The following is a 24522-nucleotide window of genomic DNA, read 5'->3' on the forward strand; positions in this document are numbered from 1 at the left end:
CATAGGCATTAGCCTGGGTTAAAGAAGTGCATAGCCAGCAAACCCATGGGTTTGGCATGGATGGAGCCTGGCAGTTGTCCAGTTGGAAATACAATGTTGTATTTTCTGTGAGAAACAGAGATCCGTATTGGACAAGGTGTTTTAAAGGGAAAAGGTGTCTGTTGGTGCAAGATTTCTTTGGCATCTGTATGGTTTGGTAGTCATCGATCTGGCCTAAAGTGAACTTTAGAATGATGTGCAAATTGTAGTATAATAAGCCGTTTTGCATGAGTCAGTCTGTACATGTCATAACCTCCCACCTGTCCAATTTTTCTGCCGTGTACGAAAAGCAGCAATATTATTTTTAGAAAGAAGAAAATCCTGCAGGATCACAGAGCACAAAATGACAAACACTGAGTTGCATTAACTAGAAGCAATGGACACAAGTTATAACATTGGCAACCTTGTGATACTGTATCTATTATGTGTCTAAATAACTACTACATAGTAACACTGACCAGACTATGATATCAAAGCATAGGATATAACTGTATTATTCATAACAGGGCCGCTGACAGATTTCCTGGGGCCCAAGACTAACACCTCCCTTTCACACCAGTATTTCTCTTCCCCTCTGTCTCTCACTCTTCCCCTCACTATTTCACCCACTCTTCCCCCTCTCTTCCTCACACATAATACCCCCTCCCAACACAGACACCACTACCCCTCCAAATAGCGACACCATTACCCCCCAAATACAGATACCACTACACCCCCCAAATACCAACATCCCCATACACAAACACCTCCTCACCATATACAAACACCACTACTTCCCCTCCCCAGATACAATTACCTCTACTACCTATCGAAAAATACAATTATCACTACTACCACCCAGATACCATTACCAGTAACCCCTAGATACAATAACCACTACCCCTCAGATAAAATTACCACTTTCTCACAACATTACAATTACCTTTACCAACCCCAGGATACAATTACCACTACCTTCCCTCATATACAATTATCACCACTACCCCCCCAGACCCTTCAACCTGCCACAGGGGGCATTCATTTGGCAGGCGATGGGACTGGTTTCATCGGGGTGATGGAAGGAACGTGGATGGGTGAGTGGCAGCCTGGGTGAGTGACTGACTGCCTGGGTGGGTGAGTGACTGACTGCCTGGGTTGTGTGGGTGACTGACTAGGTGGGTGACTGAGTGGGTGGGTGACTGACTGGGTGGGTGTATGACTTGGTGGGTGGTCGAATGACTGGGTGGGTGATTACCTGGGTGGGTGAATGACTGCCTGGGTGGGTGACTGACTGCCTGGGTGGGTGACTGACTGACTGTCTTGACTGTCTGGGTGGGTGACTGACTGCCTGGGTGGGTGACTATTTATCCCTCTATTAATCAACATATTATTTTGAGTCTATTATAAAAAAGCCTTTAAAAGATTGGAGAGTCTGGGTGATGCAGCTAACAGCTACGTGCTTTGAAAAAAAAATGAATACAGATACTGTATGCGCAACTTTTCCAAAAATTGATGAAACTGGTGAATGTTGGTTCCTCATGAAAATTGTGATGTTATCAGAATTATTTTCTAAATCATTGGTACCTCGTTACTCATTATTAGACATTTGCCAGAAAAAAAATGCCACCATTTCTTAAATGTTAGCTTACTGCAGAGAATGGCACCGTGTCCCCTGGCCCTTTAACTACTGTAGAAGCATTTTTCCTTATATTTTGAAACATTTGTGCGATTTTCAAAGAAACGGGTGAAATTGTTGTGTTTATGGTGACTTTCTGTGAACACCAGAGAAAATAAATCTTTTGCTGAGGAACTAAATGGCAAGTGGTTCCTATCTAAGAGGCACGGATGTTAAAATGAGAGAAGAGCACTTTGGCAATGTAAATAAGAACTGAGGACTCTAAACCCAGTCACATAAGAAGGGAAATGCAGGAACTCTGTAACAAATCACGGGATACTTATCAGCCAGTGCTCCATATCAGAAGGATATCCTGAGGTACCAGAGAAAGCAACAGTCAAGATTTGGAGTGAAACAGGTACACACACTTGCTAATAAGAAAAGATTTATTGTGCCAAAAAAAAACAATGTTTTGGCTGCATATATCAGCCTACAGTATGTCAAGGTGAGGACTACAGTGCATAAAAACCATATAAAACAAAAGAAAAAAGAAAGTGCACAGTCCATAGCATAAAATCTTTAAACATTTTATTTATTTATTTATAAAATGTTTTACCAGGAAGTAATACATTGAGAGTTACCTCTAGTTTTCAATTATGTCCTGGACATAGTTAATATGACAAATAATACATGGTTAAAAATACAGTAACATAAATGAACAGGGTATACATTATATACAATACATTGCATGCACAGTTAGAGATAGTATATATTATACGCGTATGTAACAGTTACAGACCAGATTAAAAAGTGAGACAGCCTTAGTTTTGAAAGAACTTAAACTGGTGCTGGATGTGAGAGTCTCCGTTAGGTTGTTCCAGTTTTGGGGTGCACGGTAAGAGAAGGTGGAGCGGCCGGATACTTTGTTGAGCATTGGGACCACGAACAGTCTTTTGGAGTCTGATCTCAGGTGATAAGTGCTGCATGTGGTAGGGGTGAGGAGCTTGTTCAGATAGATGGGTAGCTTACCCAGAAAGTATTTGAAGGCAAGACAGGAAAGGTGAACTTTGCACCTATACTCGGGTGATGACCAATCTAGTTCTTTGAGCATTTCGCAGTGATGTGTGTTGTAGTTGCATTGAAGAACGAAACGACAAATTGAAGTGTAGAGGGTGTCAAGTTTGCTAAGGTGGGTTTGAGGTGCCGAGCCATATACTATATCTCCATAGTCTATAATTGGCATTAGAATCTGCAGTGCGATACGCTTTCTGACCAGCAGGATTAGGGAGGATTTGTTCCAGTGTAGCCCCGGTAAGAAATGGGGGCTATATATCTTTATCCTACTGGTGTAAGTCCTGTTAAGGGCAGGCCGCCAGTAGTTATCATGGGTTTTTCCCCCCCGCTTCAAGCCCTCCATTGAGTGATGGAGGCAGGCCCCTGACTCTGTGTGCAGGCCTGAGACAGAGGGTAGGGCCTGATGATATCATGAGGGGTGGGGCTGTCTAAAATTAGTTCTGCCTGTTCCTGTAAGTGACGAGGTGTTATGTCCTGGGAGCTGAGGAGTGAAGTTCTGGTCTGAGTTGGAGTAAGACCAAGTAGTTCTGTTCTGTACTGGGAGCTGAGATTGCTGAGAGGTTATGATTAGAGTGACACCTGTGCTTGGAGAGGAGACAGAAGACCAGCCTGTTTAGAGCTGATAAAACTATAGCTGGTGGACCAATGCCCCTCACCCTGCTCAGGGGGTGAGGGGGGGAAATCTTACCTCACCCAGAGGGTATACCCTTGGGGTGGGTGTCGGGGGTATTGAAGCCCCATACAGCCCATCCTGCAGGGGTACAGCCTGGAGGAGAAGGAGAGGAGGACAAGACCCTGTACATGCTGTGCATGAGCTGCTGCTGTGTGCTGATACTAATCTGCTGTACAGCATAAAGAGACATTGCTGCTTTTATCAAAGAACTGACTGAGACTGGAATCTCTCTTCCCTGAGTGGGAATTCTTTGTAAGGGTTCTACCCCATATCCCTGGGGCTTATAGAGATGGAGGCACTGCACCGTTGCTAGAGAAGATGGAGGCATATACCCCAGAATCCTGTCCCTGTTATCCCCAAACCAACGCAGGAGACTCAGGCCCTCCTGTTCCTCACATGTATGCACCACCAACATGCATGTAGCCAGCCCTCACTACACCCTAGAGGTCCAATCTGCGACCGGGGGGGGGGGGGTACATGGGTTACACCTAGTTTGGCATAGGTTTTGGATATCAGGGTATCAATGTGCATTCCGAATGTTAAGTGGGAGTCAAACCATATGTCCAGGTATTTAAAACTAGTAACAAGAGTTAGGGTGGTGTTAGCGTTGGTTCTGATCTGGAGCTCAGTCACTGGAAGCATTAAACAATTAATCTTGGTCCCAAATACCATTGTTACAGTCTTGTCAGTGTTTAAAAACAGTTTGTTTAGGGAAATCCAGTTTTCGAGTCTCAAAACGTCAGACTGAAGTATGTGTTGAAGGTCAGAGAGGCTATGGCTGTGTGCATATAGGATTGTGTCATCTGCATACATGTGTATTGAGGCTTCCTTACAAGCTGTGGGAAGATCATTGATGAACACTGAGATGAGTAGGGGCCCCAGAACAGAGCCTTGTGAGACACCAGAGGTGATATCCAGGGGGTTGGATTTAGAGCCAGAGATGGACACATGTTGGGATCTACTTGATAGGTACTGTAGGACTGAAACCAGTTTAAAGCATGCTTCCCTATTCCAGAGCTCTGGAGTTTGTTAAGCAGGATAAAATGATCAACAGTATCAAAAGTCTTTGCAAAATCTAGGAATATTGCACGAGTGAGTTTAATGAAAAGGATAGGGGAAGGGGAGGAAACAGGCTCACTCACAACTGATGCAGATATTAAAGCAGTTGTGAACACAAATAGTCACCGCCACATCAGGTAAGTACACCGTCGGCAACCACAAGTAGGATCCTCAGCAACCTGCTAAAACTTCAGCTTTTATAGAGGTCGTCACACATGCTGATGATCAATTAATCAAGGGCATTTGATTAGCAAGCACCTGTCTGCTACTTAGCATCTTAATTCCTATGGAAGCAGTAAGGGTGTACTTAGTTTTTCACACATGGCTTCTCCATTTTGGCTTTATTTTTGGTAAATAAATCATGACACGTTGTAATATGTCATTGTAACGGATCAGGGGACTCGCGGTTCCCAGCGTTCCCCCGTCACCCCAGGTCCCACACTGGCTAACTGTTCCGCTCCCCTATGTCCCCAATCTCTATCTCCCTCCCTGAGCCGTTCCTCCATGGCACGGTCCACACGCCCAGGCTCACACTCTGCGCACGCGCGCGGTCCTCTCACCAAGCGCGCGCCCTCCAGATCGCGGGTTCCCTATCGTGGTACACGCGCCCCTCGGCGTGCCTCCGTTATCCCTGCCCTTTCCCTACCTGGTTCCTCCACTTATCCTTCCCCTCTGTGTCCTGTGCCGAGCGCCTTCTCCGCTGTACTTCCCCCATGCTCTGGTGCACGCGCAGTACGCGCGCATAACAGTGTTACAGAAGTCGCGCGCACCCGCTCTAGTTACCTGCCGCCCCCACGCTCTGACTCCGCCCCCCGTCGGTTGCAGGCAATAACTCTTGATTTCCTCCCTGTCTCCTCCCCTGCTCTCACTGACCTATCCCTGCAAGTACCCACTCAAACCTATGCTCCTCCCTTCACCCCTATTGGCCCTCCTTCCCATATAACCCCACTCTGTCCTCTCAGTCATTGCTCTGCATAGCTTTCCTGTAGCTCCTTTGTGTGGTGTCTATGCCTAGCTCCCTTGTCTGTTTCAGCCCTGGTTCCTGTCCCTGCCCCTGTTTGGATTCCTTTGGCTTGAACTTGAACACTGCTTTGGACTTGACAACGCTGCCTTCTCCTGCCCTTGAACCCTGGCTTTCGGACATCACTACGCTGGCTCTCTCCAACCCCTGAACTCTGACACTTGGACATTACACTCCAACCTCTGGCACCCTGGACTCAGCAAGTAATACGTTAACCCTTACTCACCAGGCCCGGCAACACTATTACCACACTCTGGGCACGCCCTCACTGCTGTGGGTGCGTGTTATACCCTTACCCACCTCAGTAATGGGGATTGGCCAAGTCTGCGGGCATAGAGGCGTTACATTATGCAGAGCCCAACAAATGCAAACCCCCCTGAGGTGGGCCAAGGTGTCTCCATGGAACATTGGCAATTCCTAAGTGACCAACTCACTAATGTCACACAGAAACTTTATAATTTGTCTCTCCGGGAATCTCCTATGACACCATCTACCCCGGTCCCAGTGCCTATAAATAATCCGGGGCCACGTATTCCACCCCCCAACCGGTATGACGGGATCCCCTCGCTTGTCGAGGGTTCCTGAATCAGTGTGATGTCCAATTCGAGATGTCCCCGTCCCACTTCCCTACCGGTCGTACTAAGGTAGCCTACGTCTATGCCCTACTCACTGGCGACGCTCTCGCTCGGGCTTCTCCCCTCTGGGAACACAGACCAGATATAACCCAAGATTACTCCAAATTCCGGGACGAGTTCCAACAGGTTTTTGACACACCAGCGCGTAGGGCGACTGCCGCTTTTTCCTTGTTTCATCTCTCTCAGGCTCGTAGGTCAGCTGCAAGATATGCGGTGGAGTTCCGCACCATCGCTGCAGAAACCCAGTGGAACGATGAAGCTCTCGCTCCGGCATACAGGCATGGTTTTTCCGAATCTCTCAAAGATGACCTTGCAGCTAACGCTCGGCCTTCATCCCTCGAGGTACTCATTGCCCTCAGTATCCAGATGGATCAGCGCACCCAAGAACGACGCCACGAACACCACCGTTCTCGTTCTCTCTCGTCCTTGCCTGTTTCTCCTAGGTCTCCTCCTTTGGCCTTCCCTGCATTGGACGCCCCTGAACTGATGCAAATCTGTAGCCAACAGCTTCAGGCCACTGAGAAAGCGCGACGCCGTGAGGAGGGAATCTGCTATTACTGCGGTTCCCCAGAACACCAACTTTGTCACTGTCGCTTGAAACCGGGAAATGGGAACGCTTCTACTGGGTACTATTTCTCCTTGCCCCTCTCTCCCCAAGGAACTACCGAAGAAAATATTCCTCCCCAAAACTCTCGTGGGTCCGGATCTTCAAATAGAGGTTGAAGCGTTCATCGATTCCGGGTCTGGTGGCAACATTCTTGATCACGCCTTAGCTTGAATCAATCAAATCCAGTTAGTCAAGAAAAAGTCACCCATCGGCCTGGAGGCTATTGACGGTCGACCGCTCCAACCAGCCTTCATCATTTGGGAGTCTATTCCACTTATCCTAACCACCTCGGATGGTTATACCGAGGTAATGGTTTTCGATTTTTTCCACTCCCCTACTGTCCAGGTTATTCTGGGATTGCCGTGGCTTCAGCTGCACAACCCGCGTATTGATTGGGCCAATGTTTTGCCGATCCAATGGGCTGATACCTCAGAGAAGATGGTTTCTTCTGCTGTGGCTGTGCTCGCTGGCCTCGACACCACCTCATCTTCCCACTCTGCTTTGCCGAAGGTACTGCTCCGACATAGCTAATTCTAACAAAAGCCGCACGGCAGGATGCGTGCTGGCAGCGTGGAGAAGCGGCCCGTCCGCGCGTCAATGTGACGTCACAGTCACGTGCGCGCCCGGCTTCCTCGACTTCCCTGGCTTCCCCGGCTTCCCCGACTCCCCTGAAGGTTTGAGTGAGGTAAGCGGGGGTACGGGGAAGCAGAGGGGCACAGCAGGAGCAGCTAGGGGGTCGGGAAGGGGCATAAAATGTGCGCAGATAGGAGGGGGGGCACGGAGGGGATGCGGCTGGCGCGCTGTCTATTCTCAGCGCCAGCCAGAGTAAGCCCCGGTCAACCGGCGGCTTTTGTTAGAATAAGCTTTGTCGGAGCAGTATACCATGAATACTTAGATGTCTTCAATAAAACCCAGACTGAGGTGTTACCCCCTCATCGCTCTTATGACTGTCCCATTGATTTAATTCCTGGAACCAAACTCCCCAAGTCCAAGTCTTATCCCTTATCTGTGCCCGAGACGGAAGCGATGACGTCATACATCCTGGAGAATCTTAAGAAGGGGTTCATCCAAAATTCCACCTCCCACGCCGGGGCAGGCTTCTTCTTCGTGAAAATGAAGGATGGCTCCTTAAGACCCTGTATCGACTTTCGTGGGCTTAACAAGATTACGGTAAAAAAACGTTACCCCCTTCCTTTGATTTCAGAGCTCTTCGACCGTCTACAAGGTGCCTCTTAATTCTCGAAACTCCATTTAAGAGGAGCCTACAATCTTATTTGTATAAGAGATGGGGACGAATGGAAAACCGCGTTTAACACACGTTCGGGACATTATGAGTATTTAGTGATGCCGTTCGACCTATGCAATGCCCCTGCTGTTTTCCAAGAGTTCATGAACGATATCTTCCGGGACATTTTGGGAACGTTCGTCATCGTATATTTGGAAAGCATCCTCATTTTTTTCCAAAAGCTTGGAGGAGCACATTCGCCATACCAAGTTGGTACTCTCTCGGCTTCGTGCTAATCGCCTCTATGCGAAAATGGAGAAATGTCTGTTCCATCAATCTTCCACAGCCTTCTTAGGCTATATAATCTCTGACAAAGGCTTCACCGTGGACCCTGAGAAATTGAAGTCTGTACTCGACTGGCCGTTGCCGAACTCCCTCAAAGCCGTGCAGCGCTTCCTTGGCTTTGCTAATTACTACCGGAAATTGATCCGTAATTTCTCCACTATTGCTCTACCTATCACTGCCCTGACCAGGAAAGATGCTGATCCGACTGTTTTGTCCCCTGAGGCCATTGAAACCTTCGACTTTCCCAAGAGAGCCTTCGTGTCTGCCCCCATCCTTCGGCATCCAGATACTTCTCTTTCTTTTACTCTAGAAGTAGATGCTTCAGATGTGGGAGTCGGCGCAGTGCTCTCTTAGAGATCTTCCCCACAGGAGAAACTCTATCCTTGTGGATTCTTTTCCAGAAATGTTCTCTTTGGCAGAGAGAAATTATGATGCGGGAATCATGAGCTTCTGGCCATCAAATTGGCCCTCCAAGAATGGAGACATCTCCTCGAGGGTACCAAGGAGCAATGAGCCATCCTCACCGATCACAAAAACTTATTGTACATTGAGGGGGCTCGTCGGTTGGGATCCCGTCAAGCTCGTTGAGCTTTGTTCTTTTCTCGATTCAATTACACAATTTCTTATATTCCTGACACCAAGAATATCAAGGCCGACGCCTTGTCTCATCAGTTCTCCAGGGAGAACGAATCTAATGAATCTTCGGAGACAATTCTTCCCGCTAAGTGTATTATTTCCGCCAACAACTTTGATGTCTTGGATGAAATCAATAAAGCCCAGGCTCATATTCCTAGGACATTTAAGGTGCTGAAGGACGGTTGTACGCCGGTTGTACGCTGCCCCACATTTTCGCCACAAAATACTTCTGTGGGGACATTCATCTAGATCTGCTGGTCATCCAAGCTTCAAGAGGACGGTAGATCTTATCAAACGGACCTTTTGGTGGCCTAAGATGAACAGGGACATTTTTTACTTCACCAGAGCTTGTCCTGTCTGTGCCCAGAGTAAATCCGCCCGACACAAACCTTCTGGTCTTCTCATGCCTCTTCCTATTCCGAAACAACCTTGGAAACACATCTCCATGGACTTTATTGTGGAACTTCCCAATTCCAAAGGGATGAATACGATCCTTGTCGTAGTAGACAGGTTTTCCAAGCATACACACTTTATATCCCTCAAGAGCCGACGTTTGTTCTAAGGAAATTTTCAGATTACAGACTGTTCCTATTTCGATAGTTTCGGATAGAGGTACTCAATTCATTTCTAAGTTTTGGCGAGCTTTTTCTCAGAGACATGGCATTTCCCTTCTATTTTCCTCGGGTTATCACCCACAAACCAACGGGCAGATGGAGAGAATGAATCAGATGCTGGATCAGAATCTCAGATGCTTTGTGTCTGAATCGCAGGACAATTGGGTGGACCAGTTACCCTGGGCTGAGTTTGCCATTAACTCATTAAAAAACGAATCCACGCAAGAGTCACCTTTTTTAACTATGGTTTCCATCCCAGCAGTCTTCCCCTCTCCTCCCTCCCCTCTGGTGTTCCCGCAGCAGATTCTCACATTTCCAGTCTTCAAAATTCTTGGAAAAAGATCTTAAAAGCTTTGCAAGGTTCCGTTGAAAGACAGAAAACGCAAGCTGCTCGGCAACGTCAAGTGGGTCCAGTATTCAAACCTGGAGACAGAGTTTGGCTATCTTCCAAGAATATCAAGCTCAAGATTCCTTCCCAGAAACTGGCACAGAGATTCTTGGGTCCTTTCAAGGTCCTCGAAAGGATAAACCCGGTTGCATACCGACTTGCACTTCCCCCTACTATGAAGATCCCCTCTGTTTTCCAGGTGTCGCTTCTTAAACCCCTGATCCAAATTGCCAATTTTCCGGACCGCCCTCGGGGACCGAACCCGGTTGTCATACAAGGACAACAAGAATTTGAAGTCCAGTCCATACTCGATTCTCATTGGTCCAGGGGCAGACTTCAGTTTCTCGTACACTGGAAAGGATATGGCCCGGAGGAGCGCTCCTGGATACCATCGCATCACATCCATGCCCCAGCACTCCTCAGACAGTTCCATCGGAAGTTCCCTCATAGATCTTGGGAGGATCGTCCGGAGTCCGATCCTCAATGGGGGGATAATGTAACGGATCGGGGGACTCGCGATTCCCAGCGTGCCCCCGTCGCCCCAGGTCCCATACTGGCTAAATATTCCACTCCCCTATGTCCCCAATCTCTATCTCCCTCCCTGAGCCGTTCCTCCACGGCACGGTCCGCACACAGGCTCACGCTCTGCGCACGCGCGCGGTCCCCTCACCAAGAACGCGCACTCCCGATCGCGGGTTCCCTATCGTGGTACATGCATGCCTGCGTGTGTGCCTCTGTCATCCCTGCCCTTTCCCTACCTGGTTCCTCCGCTTCTCCTTCCCCTCTGTCTCCTGTGCCGAGCGCCTCCTCCGCTGTACTTCCCCCATGCTCTGGTGCACGCGCGGTGCGCGCGCATAACAGTGTTACAGAAGGCGCGCGCACCCGCTCTAGTTACCTGCCGCCCCCACGCTCTGACTCCGCCCCCCATCGGTTGCAGGCAATAACTCTCGATTTCCTCCCGGTCTCCTCCCTTGCTCTCACTGACCTATCCCTGCAAGTACCCACTCAAACCTATGCTCCTCCCTTCACCCCTTTTGGCCCTTCTTTACATATAACCCCACACTGTCCTCTCAGTCATTGCACTGCATAGCTTTCCTGTAGCTCCTGTGTTTGCAGTGTCTATGCCTAGCTCCCTTGTCTGTTTCAGCCCTGGTTCCTGTCCCTGCCCGTTTGGATTCCTTTGGCTTGAACTTGAACACTGCTTTGGACTTGACTACGCTGCCTTCTCCTGCCCTTGAACCCTGGCTTTCGGACATCACTACGCTGCTCTCTCCAACCCCTGAACTCTGGCACTTGGACATAACACTCTGACCTCTGGCACCCCGGACTCAGCAAGTATTACGTTAACCCTTACTCACCAGGCCCGGCAACACTATTACCACACTCCGGGCACGCCCTCCAGGCTGTGGGTGCGTGATATACCCTTACCCAACTCAGTACTGGGGACTGGCCAGGTCTGCAGGCATACAGGCGTTACAGTCATGTGTTGTTGTTCATCTGAGATTGTATTTATCTAATTTTAAGACCTGCTAAGGAAGAGATGATTGTTATTATGTCCTGATATGTAAAACAGGTCTGCAACCCTGCCTTTCACAATTATCACCCAGCATACAGTGCTTCCACTGCAGCAAGGGGTTCTGGGAAATGACATGCAAATGGGCACACAGTGCCACCCTTTGCTTCAAAACCATATGACATGACAGGGAGTAAGGGAAGAGCAAGGATGGCTTCTAGGGCCCTGACTAGGAGTGGCGTCCAGGGACTTCCTTTGGGTTGGCAACCTATGATGAGCGGCTGAGAAGACCGGCTGCATGATGGGCAGTCAGCCGTGTGTTGGCGAAATAAAGTATGCCATTTATAAAGAACCCTTCTTGCCTGAGCCTGGAGTCATTCAGGGAGGAGATGCACACAGATGTTCTCTTTCAGAGACCTCCCTCTAGAGACACTGGGGGTCTGGAAGAGATGGAGGCACTGTACCAATAGTGAGTATAACTCAGCCATACCTCGACAGCCAGTCCTGATGATATTCCCCATAACATCGCGGGAGACTCAGGAGTCCTGTAAGCCAGCAGGTGCACTACACTACATGCAACATGGGTCAGTTTCCACAGGATAGGGCCAATATGAGATTGGGTGGGGGAAACACCGTTACACTTATATGTGATTTTAAAACCTTTATGTGTAGGTGAGGAGTTGTTTCCCCTCTGGAGATTTATCTCCTACTATTTGCAACATTCACTTATCTTATATGTCTGGCTTCTTCTGCCATAGCACAATGCACTGTGCGGATTCCCTGCCCTCCGCTTCAGCATCCTCATTGGCATGACGGCAGGAGACGCTTCTTAGTGTCTCCGGTAGCCATGACGACCGCCGGCTGGCATCTCTGTCCATACGTGGTGACATCAGTGTTCTGACGTCACGTGAGGCGACGTCGGCTCCAGGCTGAAGCCGGAGCTTGGCGGGGTAATTAATTGTTTGGTGTATATATATGTAGCAGGGTATTCCTCCTGGCCACTGGGGACATTTACACAGCTCATCAGGCTGACTCTGAAGAGACATTGTGTCTGTGACATGTGGAGCCAGCTGCCAGAGCACATGAGGTGCTAGTATTGTCCTGGGAGCAAGTATGGCTTCCTGGACTAGACCAGGCATCGCCCCCTAGGCCCCAGGCAGTCCCCTCAATATAGATAAGTGTGTGAGGGGTCGCCAACAGAATAGGGATGACTCTGTAGCAAGATACCTCAGCGGAGCAGGAATCACACTGTGCGTGAGTTAATCCGGCAGGAGGCAGCACCGCGTGGCGGCCCAGATGTGAAGCGTGAGGGGCTTGGTGTTGGAGACCCCACGACGTGGGACCCGACCCCATCCTTTCAACAGCATCCCCTGGTTACAGGCCTGTACCAGGAAAATACCAAGTGCACCAATGATACAAGGGGGAGGGTAGTGCTGCCCTCGCATATACATTTGGGACACGGGAGGTTCTATGGACACTGGGTTCTAGATGCCAAGGGCACCCTAAGTGTCGTGGGGGGAACAAGCACCCATATTGTATTGAGTTATTGTATTTCACTGTTTTATATTGTTATCGGTTGAGCATTTCTGGGGGACCCAGTAAAGCACATATTATATCCGATTGCGAGTCTGATTCATTGGAAGGTATACAGTATTGGTATACCGGTTCTCGTGAGGAACTATCCTGCCAATGCTGGGATCCTCACAGGTGGAGGCGCTGCACCTATTCACCCGAGGCTCCCCAGGAGGGGAGGCTTAGGCCCCCTGTAAGCCAATCAGGTAGCACCGTAGTACATAACGCCTGTAGTTTCCCTCAGCAGTAGGGAAGGGGTCATACATACACACATACATTATACATACATACATACATACATACATAAAGTGGCGACAACCTTTATTCTAACTCGGCTAGCTCCGTGAATTTCAGATTATCCCGGTTATGTGCGGTTTTGTGTCGTTTTCGCCCGGAGTGTATTGCGTTATTTTCGCTCCCGTGATTTAAGCATTTTATTCTCGCTGTCTGCAATACTGAAATGCCGTGTAAAAACTCATGGGGCGTTTGCGAGCTGTTGTCTTTGAAGTCTAATACCTTCGCGGTTCAACCTACGTCAGTACACAGTCTGTGCGTGCGCGCGCAGTAATAGTAAAATTGCATATTTTATTTATTTTAAAGTACTGTACATGCATTTGTGTGCTGTGCTGCTGTACGGTACTGTACTGTATGTCTCATTTGGAAATTGTTGAAATGCATAGGCGTGTACAGTACTGTAGCAGTGTAAAGGGAACCCTCGCTACTGACATTGTTTGAGTAGCCCTTTTGGCAATATTGTATCTCCTTTCACATGTCAGTGCTACACACTGTATCAAACATTTGGAAACCATACACTGTATTATTCCATATACTGTACTTACCTGCCCTGTTAGAGGGTATAGAGCTACAGTAGCCTAGAATTTATTTGGGATACATACTCCCTTTTGGTCTATCCTTCTACCCTTCCTCCACCTTATTTTTAATTCGCCGCTAACATACAGTAGGATTTGGGTTCCAGGTTTCTGCTCATTCTGACTTACTGTAGCCACGCTGGTTTGAAACGTCTTTCTCTGCCATTACAGTCAATGATAGGACCTTCCTCGCCGGTGTGACCCTTTCTCGTCGCCATTACTGCTCGGACCCTGTTGGGGTCAAGTGAGAGGGTTCCTAACATCTGGGGGCAAAATGAATTTTATTTCTAGATGCCCTAGAGCAGAGGTTGCCATGCCAATTGGCCGTGAACTTAACCGAGGCCCTCCCTAGTTCCCACGCCAATTGCGCGAATATAATTTAAAATAATCCGTTCTGTGGGTCTGAGCGGGTTGAAATTCGCCTGGTCCTCATGCGGAAGGACCCTTGCCATAGTGGCAAAATATCAGCCTTCCACAACCCCCGGAACCGGAGATACCAAAATACAGTTTAAAAGCACAATACCAAAGTGGCTTTTTTTCTGCCATGCAAGTCAATGGCAGGAACCTAAACTTTGTTAACTTAATGTGATTTGTGAACGGCGCTAACACACCAAATAAGTGAATAAAAGTGCAGTATACTTTAAATAGGTGAAAAAGGTGATCTCTAATAAATTTCTCAACCTTCCAGGAATATGTATAGATTCCTTTACGAGATAGCTTGTCCAGGGTAGGAAGGGAGCGACGATATCAGGGATACACCGAAAAAATAAAAAACATATAATAGTGCAATATATCAAAACCGCTTGGATAGCAGGAAAACTTGGCTATATAGAAATGCCTACTTACACCAGGTCAGATAAAAAACAGCATTTTCTACACCACTGGTAGAGATGGGTCTTAATCTTCTAAACCAGGACAGGTTTTCAGCAGGGAGTATATTCAGATCAGCTCTCAGACAGGAGATGGTGTATGGTGAATGTCATGCAAAACAAAGGCAGACCATGGTACAGATCGATATAAAATATGTATTGGAAAAAACAATAAAAGCATAGGAATCGTACTCACAATAAGTACATTAGACATGTACACATAACATTTTCTTTGAGGCAGGGAGGTGCCGGACCCATGTGGTACAACTCAGCTGCTCTTCACCACTACTCGCATCAGACCGTGTGGAAGCTGGCGTCTGACGTCACATCCGGTACGGCAATGACGACGTCCGGTCCGGTCGAGGAGCTTTGGGGGCATACCTAAACCTAAACTTTACCATTACCCTGACTCCGTTCTGTTGTCACGAGAGGGTCACAATTTGCCATGCAATCCTGCCGCAACTAGGACTACATGGTGACCAAATCTGAGCCCTCTAGGTTGAACAGAACTGGAGTTGTGGGTTCCAGGTTTCTGCTCATTCTGACTTAGCCGGTTCAAAGCTTTCTCCGCCATTACGCTCAATGATAGGACCCTCCTCGCCGGCGTGACCCTTTCTCGCCGCCATTACTGGTCGGACCCTGTTGGGGTGAAGTGAGGTGGTTCCTAACATCTAGGGGCAAAATGAATTTTATTTCTAGGTGCCCTAGAACAGAAGTTCCCACGCCAATTGCCCTAGTTCCCATGCCAATTGCGCGATCATTGCTCTTTTTTTACAATGTTGCCGATCTTGTGGCTTTGTGGTCTGGCAGTAAAAAAACAGTGCAGTAAGCCTCGACATTTGTTATACTGTCAAAGGAGCAAATGGAAACAATGTGAGACAAATCAACATGTCCTTTTATTGGTGGAGTCAGTACAAAAACATTTATTTACAAATACTGTACAATGTTGAAACATTTAAAGTGCACAGCAATTCAAACCATCAACAGGTGTATGGTTTACTGCTACAGTACAGTACATGTGTGAAAACATTTGTCAGTCAGTATGGTTTACAGTCACATGTTTTAAATACAATACAGTACATTCTTTAATATCTTTAAAATATAAATATATAAATATATAAATATAATTTAAAATAATCCGTTCTGTGGGTCTGAGCGGGTTCAGATTGCACCAGTACAGTCCTAAAGGGCAGCAAACAGGGCAGGTTTTGAGGGAAACCTTGAAAACCGAGCCTGTTTGCGGCCCTCAGGGACTAGAGTCGTGCATGTCCTGTGTAAAAAAACACACAACAACGCTTTACTCATTTTCTGCAGTTACTATTGTCATTGTGTTTTTAATCCCTCCCTAGCCAAGCGTCAATCGGCTGAGTCACCCTATCCTACCAACCCCCTCTCTCCACTGGGTCGTTAATCTTCTGCATATTGCCATTGTATTCTTAATCCGCCCACAGCCGAGCTACAAAGACTCAGTGCGCCTGCGTCTAATCACACCATCCCCCCCCCCCCCACAACCCTTAGAGGCTTGCTTTGTTAACGGTAATGCTTTGGAAAATCCCCTCTCGAATTTGAAATGTAAATCTGATGTGCACAGCACTGTGAGAATTGAGAGTAAACTGATATTTCATCAGGGAAAAAAAATACAAAGATAAAAATAATCATGAATAATACATACTGCAGCCTTTATTAAATTCTTCTGGCAGATTGAAATCGGAGAAACATTTACAAAACATTCTTATTCATTGGTGCACTGTAGGGGTGGTTGTCAATGATTATGATTCGCGGGAAAGTGAATAAATATTTATTTTATTTTATCAGGAACCAAAAAATACAAATATAAAAATAATCAGGAATAATACATTATGCCGTCTTTATTAAGTTCTTTTGGCAGCTTGAAATTGGATAACCATTTGTAAAACATTTGTAAAACATGGGGAAACATGAATAATGCACATTTATAAGAATATTATTTAATAATATATACAGTACTGTAATGTACTGTATAATATATATACTATACTGTATACTGTATAGTAATATTTTTTTTTACGTCTTTATCTTTTCCTCATTCTGTCTGCAGTACAGTAGTTCATTGAGAGAGAAGAGGATTTGTGTACATCATAACAGCTGTTTATATACTGTACATTTGACTGTACAAGCAGATTACACTGGACACAACACTCCCACCTCCCCCTAGGCCACCCTTTTTCCTGAAACGACAAGAAAACAAAAAAATAGTGCAGTTACTGTACTGTACTGTATGTGCGTACTGTACTGTATTATGGCATTTTGTGATGTGTAGAACTACTGTAGATGGCTGGTGCTGCTTTCTCTGGAAAGAAAAAAATTGAGCAGTTAGTAGGCAGTTACTGAAGTACTGTCAAACTAGTCTACTGTATACTGGAACTACTGTATACTGTGACTACTGTTAAATTCTATGTACTGTAACCTGATGGCTGGTGCTGCTCTCTCTGTAAAGAAAAAACTAACTACTGTATACTCTGACTATCTGGAAAGAAAAAATCTGTGCCATACTTACCTGTATCATACTGTACTTACAATACTACAGCACAGTACTACTTTCCTGATGCTTGCCCATTACGCGCGATGACAATGGGCAACACAGTGGCAATATGGTCTATATATTTATTGCAGCGTTCCACGGTGAGTACATCGTTCCAAAAACTCATTATACCTTTCAACAACTCGTCCTTTTTGGAGGGTTTCGCCACTTTCCGGATATGGTCCTTCAGCTGATGCCAGACCATTTCGATCGGATTGTAGTCTGGCGATCTGTCATTGGAAAAAAAGGACAATTGGTTTAAGAGCTAAAAACAGTGGGGAACAAAAATGGGACACGGTCTACTGCACTTACTCCGCTGGCGTCTTCACCCCGTTGATGCCGCGCTCAAGGATATGCGCTGTTGACGTGGTGTGCTTCGGATCGTTGTCCTGGAAGAAGCGGTGACCATTGGCACAGGCACAATGTTGTCTTGGAAGAAAGCTTTATTCATGATTCCTATAGCAAGAAAAGAAAAGTGCTCAAAAAACTGCACAATAGTACCGTACAGTGCATACAGTAAGGCAACACTAATAAAGTACAGTGCATTAGGCAACATTATATTTGATAAATTTTACCTTCAAAGATGACAATGCAACCCGGTCCACACCTAGAGATGGCACCCCACACATGCAGCTTCACAGGGTGTTTTGGCCGCGGCTTCAAAGATATGCGGCCTTTTTTGTGGAATGCAAAGCTTGCAAATCTCTCCAGCGACACAGTAGACTCATCAGTGAAGATGCAATCCTGGAAAGTCTCCCCACTGTCGATCCATGCCTGGGCCTGGAGCACTCTTTTGATTTTGTTTGCGTCCCGTATCATGGGGTACGCTCTGTAATGACAAGGAATAAAAAAAATTAGCGGCACAGTACAGTACAGTTTGCTAAACAACACTTTTACCTCCTGTACTGTCCAGTACTAACCTCACACGTCCATATTTCCATCCAATGCTGCGTCTCATCTTCTTTATGCTGCTCTCGGATACAGTCAGATTGTGCTTTTCCTGCAGAGTGTTTTTAACCCTTATTGCACTCCTCTCATCATTCTCCTCACTTATTTTGTCCACCAGAAGAGTTGTCTCCCTACAATGTAAAGAAAATATATTGTTTTATTAATATGCAGCAATATAAAATGTATATAAATATAATGTTGTAATATAGAGTAAATATAAATATACAAAAAATGAATACTGTTGTACTGTAAATATAAATAGACAAAATATATATACTGTTGTACTATAAATATAAATAGACAATATATATATACTGTTGTAATATAAATATAAATATACATCCTATATATACCGTTGTAAGATAAATAGAAATATACAAAAAATGTATACTGTTGTACTGTAAATATAAATAGACAAAATATATATACTGTTGTACTATAAATATAAATAGACAAAATATATATACTGTTGTAATATAAATATAAATATACATCCTATATATACCGTTGTAAGATAAATAGAAATATACAAAAAATGTATGTTTTTTTACTGCCTGACCGCAAAGCCGCAAGATCGGCAACATTGTAAGAAAAGAGCAATGATCACGCAATTGGCGTGGGAACTAGGGCAACTGGCGTGGGAACTTCTGTTCTAGGGCACCTAGAAATAAAATTCATTTTGCCCCTAGATGTTAGGAACCCCTAGGCTCAGATTCGGTCACCATGTAGTCCTAGTTGCAGCAGGATTGCATGGCAAATTGCGACCCTCTCGTGGCAACAGAACGGAGTTTTAAATTATATTTATATATTTATATTTTAAAGATATTAAAGAATGTGCTGTATTACTGTATTGTATTTAAAACATGTGACTGTAAACCATACTGACTGACAAATGTTTTCACACCCTGATGAAATATCAGTTTACTCTCAATTCTCACAGTGCTGTGCACATCAGATTTACCTTTCAAATTCGAGAGGGGATTTTCCAAAGCGTTACCGTTAACAAAGCAAGCCTCTAAGGGTTGTGTGTGGGGGGGATGGTGTGATTAGATGCAGGCGCACTGAGTCTTTGCAGCTCGGCTGTGGGCGGATTAAGAACACAATGGCAATATGCAGAAGATTAACGACCCAGTGGAGAGAGGGGGTTGGTAGGATAGGGTGACTCAGCCGATTGACGCTTGGCTAGGGAGGGATTAAAAACACAATGATAACAGTAACTGCAGAAAATGAGCAAAGCGTTGTTGTGTGTTTTTTACACAGGACATGCACGACTCCAGTCCCTGAGGGCCGCAAACAGGCACGGTTTTCAAGGTTGCCCTGAAAACCTGCCCTGTTTGCTGCCCTCTAGGACTGTACTGGTGCAATTTGAACCCGCTCAGACCCACAGAACGGATTATTTTAAATTATATTTATATATTTATATTTTAAAGATATTAAAGAATGTACTGTATTGTATTTAAAACATGAGACTGTAAACCATACTGACTGACAAATGTTTTCACACATGTACTGTACTGTAGCAGTAAACCATACACCTGTTGATGGTTTGAATTGCTGTGCACTTTAAATGTTTCAACATTGTACAGTATTTGTAAATAAATGTTTTTGTACTGACTCCACCAATAAAAGGACATGTTGATTTGTCTCACATTGTTTCCATTTGTTCCTTTGACAGTGTAAGAAATGTCGAGGCATACTGCACTGTTTTTTTAATGCCGGACCGCAAAGCCGCAAGATCGGCAACATTGTAAGAAAAGAGCAATGATCGCGCAATTGGCGTGGGAACTAGGGCAATTGGCGTGGGAACTTCTGTTCTAGGGCACCTAGAAATAAAATTCATTTGCCCCTTGATGTTAGGAACCCCCTCACTTCACCCCAACAGGGTCCGACCAGTAATGGCGGCGAGAAAGGGTCACGCCGGCGAGGAGGGTCGTATCATTGAGCGTAATGGCGGAGAAAGCTTTGAACCGGCTAAGTCAGAATGAGCAGAATCCTGGAACCCACAACTCCGGTTCTGTTCAACCTAGAGGGCTCAGATTCGGTCACCATGTAGTCCTAGCTGCGGCAGGATTGCATGGCAAATAGCGACGCTCTCGTGGCAACAGAACGGAGTCAGGGTAATGGTAAAGTTTAGGTTTCTGCCATTGACTTGCATGGCAGAAAAAAAGCCACTTTGGTAATGTGCTTTTAAACTGTATTTTGGTATCTCCGGTTCCGGGGGTCGTGAAAGGCTGATATTTTGCCACTATGGCAAGGGTCCTTCCGCATGAAGACCAGGCGAATGTCAACCCGCTCAGACCCACAGAACGGATTATTTTAAATTATATTTGCTCAATTGGCGTGGCAACTAGGGAGGGCCTCGGTCAAGTTCACGGCCAATTGGCGTGGGAACTTCTGTTCTAGGGCACCTAGAAATAAAATTCATTTTGCCCATAGATGTTAGGCAGTGTATACCACTGTATACTGTAGAAGACGCATAATGTAAATGATACTGTACAGTACATGTAGAATAAATGCATAGTTTTATTTTTTCGGGTTTATTACACAGTGTACTGTACGGCCGGAAAACATCAGAATACAGTACAATTTTATCCATCAAAATCCCCCCATTAGCCGTTTTCTTTTCTGAGGAAAAACAAAAAGAAAAATTTTAATGTACAGTAATGGTCAGCCCCCTAAAGAAGTACCCAGCCAGCCCCACCAATAATTATCTCCTGTTCATACGCGCATACTGTAGAAGCCGCTCAGCCAATGGTATTGTTTACAGGAGAATCGCTTGACTTTTGAATCGCACCGATATTTATACAGTATTGTCAAAATAAAAAAACACAGAAAATAATACGGCAACAATACAGTACTCACCATTGAATTTCCCAATCAGCTGGCGCCGGCGCCGGTCCACTGCCAGTCCAGCTTTCTTCATCATCCACGTCGATAGTTTGCAGCGGGACTAGTCCACCTGTAGTCAGCTGGTGAGGTTGGAAATTGCTTAGGTACATGTAAGCTTCATCAAAACTGCACGCGAAATCCAGCTCAGCCTCAGGCTCAGGGTTGTCACTGACGATGGGACCGTTATTGGAAGCCGGTGCTGGTGCTGGTGCATTGCTTGGCAGCGACTGTCGCTTCTTAGTTGGTTTTAACACGACCCTTCCCCTTTTGCCGCCTTCATGATCATAGATATCGGTAAAATCCGGTGATACACACCAATACCCTTCAACAAATTGTGGCTCAATACGATGAAAACAGGGATCGCGACATAACCTTTTCCTTACTGCATGCTTCCACGTATGAGGAGTTGGCGAAAATTTGTAAAAGTCATAGTTTTCGATAAAATACTGATAAATTTGAGCAACTGTTGCCATCTTATCATCTGTTGCATTAATCGCGGCACATATCAAATACGCATAACTTCTGTCGGGGTTTTGGAAAGCGGGCTACACTTGAACACTCATGGCGGGCGGGTCTCTGGAGAATACTGTAACTGGTCTTTGTCTTTTTTTAATATGAAAAGCCTAAATTGATACATTTTTGCAACCTCTTCCTTCAGTCTCAAGGCCAAGGCCAAGTTACAATAGCACACTGTGGTACAGTATCTTTTTTAAACGAAACACCTGCAAGCCGACACATTACTGATTCGGCGCATTACAATTCATGATTATCTGCCATCTGGTGGACACGCGAAGCATTGCAGCCTAGTAAATCCTGAACCATTATCAATTAACACATCAACCGCGCGTCAGCCGGGCATGACCCGTGGCTGGGAACGCAAGATGAACGCGGCATGCGCCAGGTGAATAGCGTCGCATTCCAGGAACAAGCCAGGTAAAATCCGGTGATTTGTTTGAATAAAAGCTGCCGCAGCAGTACATACATACATACACACATACGTAATGACAAAGGCTGATACATGCAGCCGAAACGTTGGTTTCGTTTGACTCTAAACCTGGTATATCAGACCTTTCCATGTCTATTTATAGCATAGAAATCTCAGTGGCTTTGTGCAGCTGACGGTTAATGCATGAAAGAATAAGCACATTTTGCTTACATGTTACATCCTTCCCGGCAAAACTTTCCACTGCTCACGACTGACCAAGCATGGCAGAGTGCTGTTACAGTCCCACCCTTCTACATTTCTGCACCAGCTTGTTATTTCTATGCAGAAGAAAACAAAAGCTTTTTATTACAAGAAGGTGAATTTATGAAAGAGTATCTTAATTGTTTTAGTAACCAACTAGTTAATGGGGAATCTTGATTTGTCAAGGGCAGCAAGGGGGATTATGTACTAATTATTTAATGCCACTTTCCCAATGACAAAAATAATATTATCAAGCATCTTAAAATACATTTAGAAATACTAATTGCTCTTCCTTGCTAGGAGCGGCTCAGTGAGTAAAGACACTGATTGGCACTGTGTTTGAAGCAGGGGAACCTGATTCAATTCCCTGACGTCAGCTCCTCCTGACCTTGGGCAAATCACTTTAACTCCCTGAGCCTCAGGCACCAAAAAAAATAGATTGTAAGTTCCACAGGTCAGGGACTGTGTCTGCAAAATGTCTCTGTAAAGCGCTACATAAAACTAGCAGCGCTATACAAGAACATGCTATTATTATTTATAATAATCTGAAATGTAATTGGACCTTATTTATAAGTAGGCATAGTGAGGCTCGAACAGATGTAGTAAGACTCACATTACCTAACTCAGCGGTGGAAGAAGCAAAAGTCCATGGTGCTGAAGACAGGGACTTCCGCAGTTGCACTGCGGTGGGTCAATGCTTTCGAATACTCTGGTGCCGGGACCACCGTGGCACTGTGACCACATGTGGTGCCAGCACCGGAGACAATAAGGTTAGCTACGTCTGTTTTTCACATTTTGGATCTTTTGTCTTCGATGTGCCAGGCAGTTTCTATTGTAGCGGGGGTCAATTTTCAGCACACATCATAATTATACAGCGCAATTACCCTGTTTTACCACCTGACACAATACGATTATAAGAGACTTGTAGCTAGGCTGGACAGCAATAGCTCACACTCTTTAAGGCCTCCAAACCCCTCCAAACCCCAGCGTACAATACCAAGAGACACATGCAGACCAAATGCTGGTAAACATCCACACATTTTACGGAATAAAAATAACATATTCCTAAATAATTTGCCAGCCAACTGCTGACTGTGCAGCCTGCCAACTGCTGACTATCATGCAGGCTTAAATACACCAAACAAATACCTGGAGGACATCCATACACCTGTTAAGCGACCCTTCCATGCCAGTTGATCAATATACTAGACCCTTATAAGATGCTCCAACCCATCAGCAACAGTAACTCATTTGTGGCAACGAAAGCAGATATATCTTACACACTAATTATGTAAAAACAAAACTTGAATTCCCTTTGTTTTGCATTTAATGAATAAACTTGTTTGAATACAGAGATAATAATAAACATTGCAACACACCTGAACTAGAAAGGATGAAACAATGCACAAAAAGCAAAACACACTGTGTTCTGTCCCAGGCAGGTGAGGACAGCTTCTTGCTGAAAGGTTTGCACAAGGTAAGAGGGAGCTCGCTTCTTTCGCCTCTTTCTGCTAAGCGGATTTCTGCGCTCATATAAACCAAGAACATCTCATTTTAACAAAGACAAGCAGTGCCTCGTGAGCCCACGTGTATGCTGCCCCCTATCTGATTATATGGGGATTTCATTATTTCTTCGACTTTCCTCCCTAAGGCTGCGCTTATAGTGCCTGGCAACGGCAACGCGACGTCGCTCCGAAACAAATACATGGACTCCGTGACAAGCGATTATAGTAAGCGCAACGGCGACGGAGTGACCAAAAATTTGATTTCTTTAGAGACAGTCACCACATGGACTGTCTTTAAACCAATCAAATTGCGCGGTCCGCCCCTTCAAGTGACGTCACTGGCCTTGTCACCAGCGACGTCACTAAAAATCAAATTACAACTTTCGCCAGCACTATAAGCGCGGCCTTAGTCACCATTGCAGCAGTGTGCCAACCTGAGGTGGGACTGAGACAGCAAAGGCAGCCTAAAGATTGAGGATTGACATAAAAAGTACTTTGTGATGAGTAGAGATGGACGACTGTGTCAAGATTCAGTCGGCAAATTCTTCGCTGTATTTTTTGCAAAATATGATTCGCCGACAAATATTCAAATGCAAAAATGATGTACATAAATTCAAGTGAATGCCAATCCATCAGCGGCCATTATCTGCAAATTCAATTTGATCCAAAATTCGATTTACCTAGAAGATCCAGACCCTGAA

At 45.6% G+C, this 24522-nt stretch overlaps 1 protein-coding gene across 3 annotated transcripts in view; it reads left to right on the top strand.

Annotated features, from left to right (window-relative positions):
- Window positions 1–24522, top strand: part of LOC142497895 (B-cell receptor CD22-like) — a 73912-nt gene that overhangs the window by 8545 nt on the left and 40845 nt on the right. The gene's annotated exons all lie outside the window — the stretch shown is intronic.

This window comes from Ascaphus truei, chromosome 6, assembly GCF_040206685.1.
Source record: "Ascaphus truei isolate aAscTru1 chromosome 6, aAscTru1.hap1, whole genome shotgun sequence".
NCBI classification, from domain to species: Eukaryota; Metazoa; Chordata; class Amphibia; order Anura; family Ascaphidae; genus Ascaphus; species Ascaphus truei.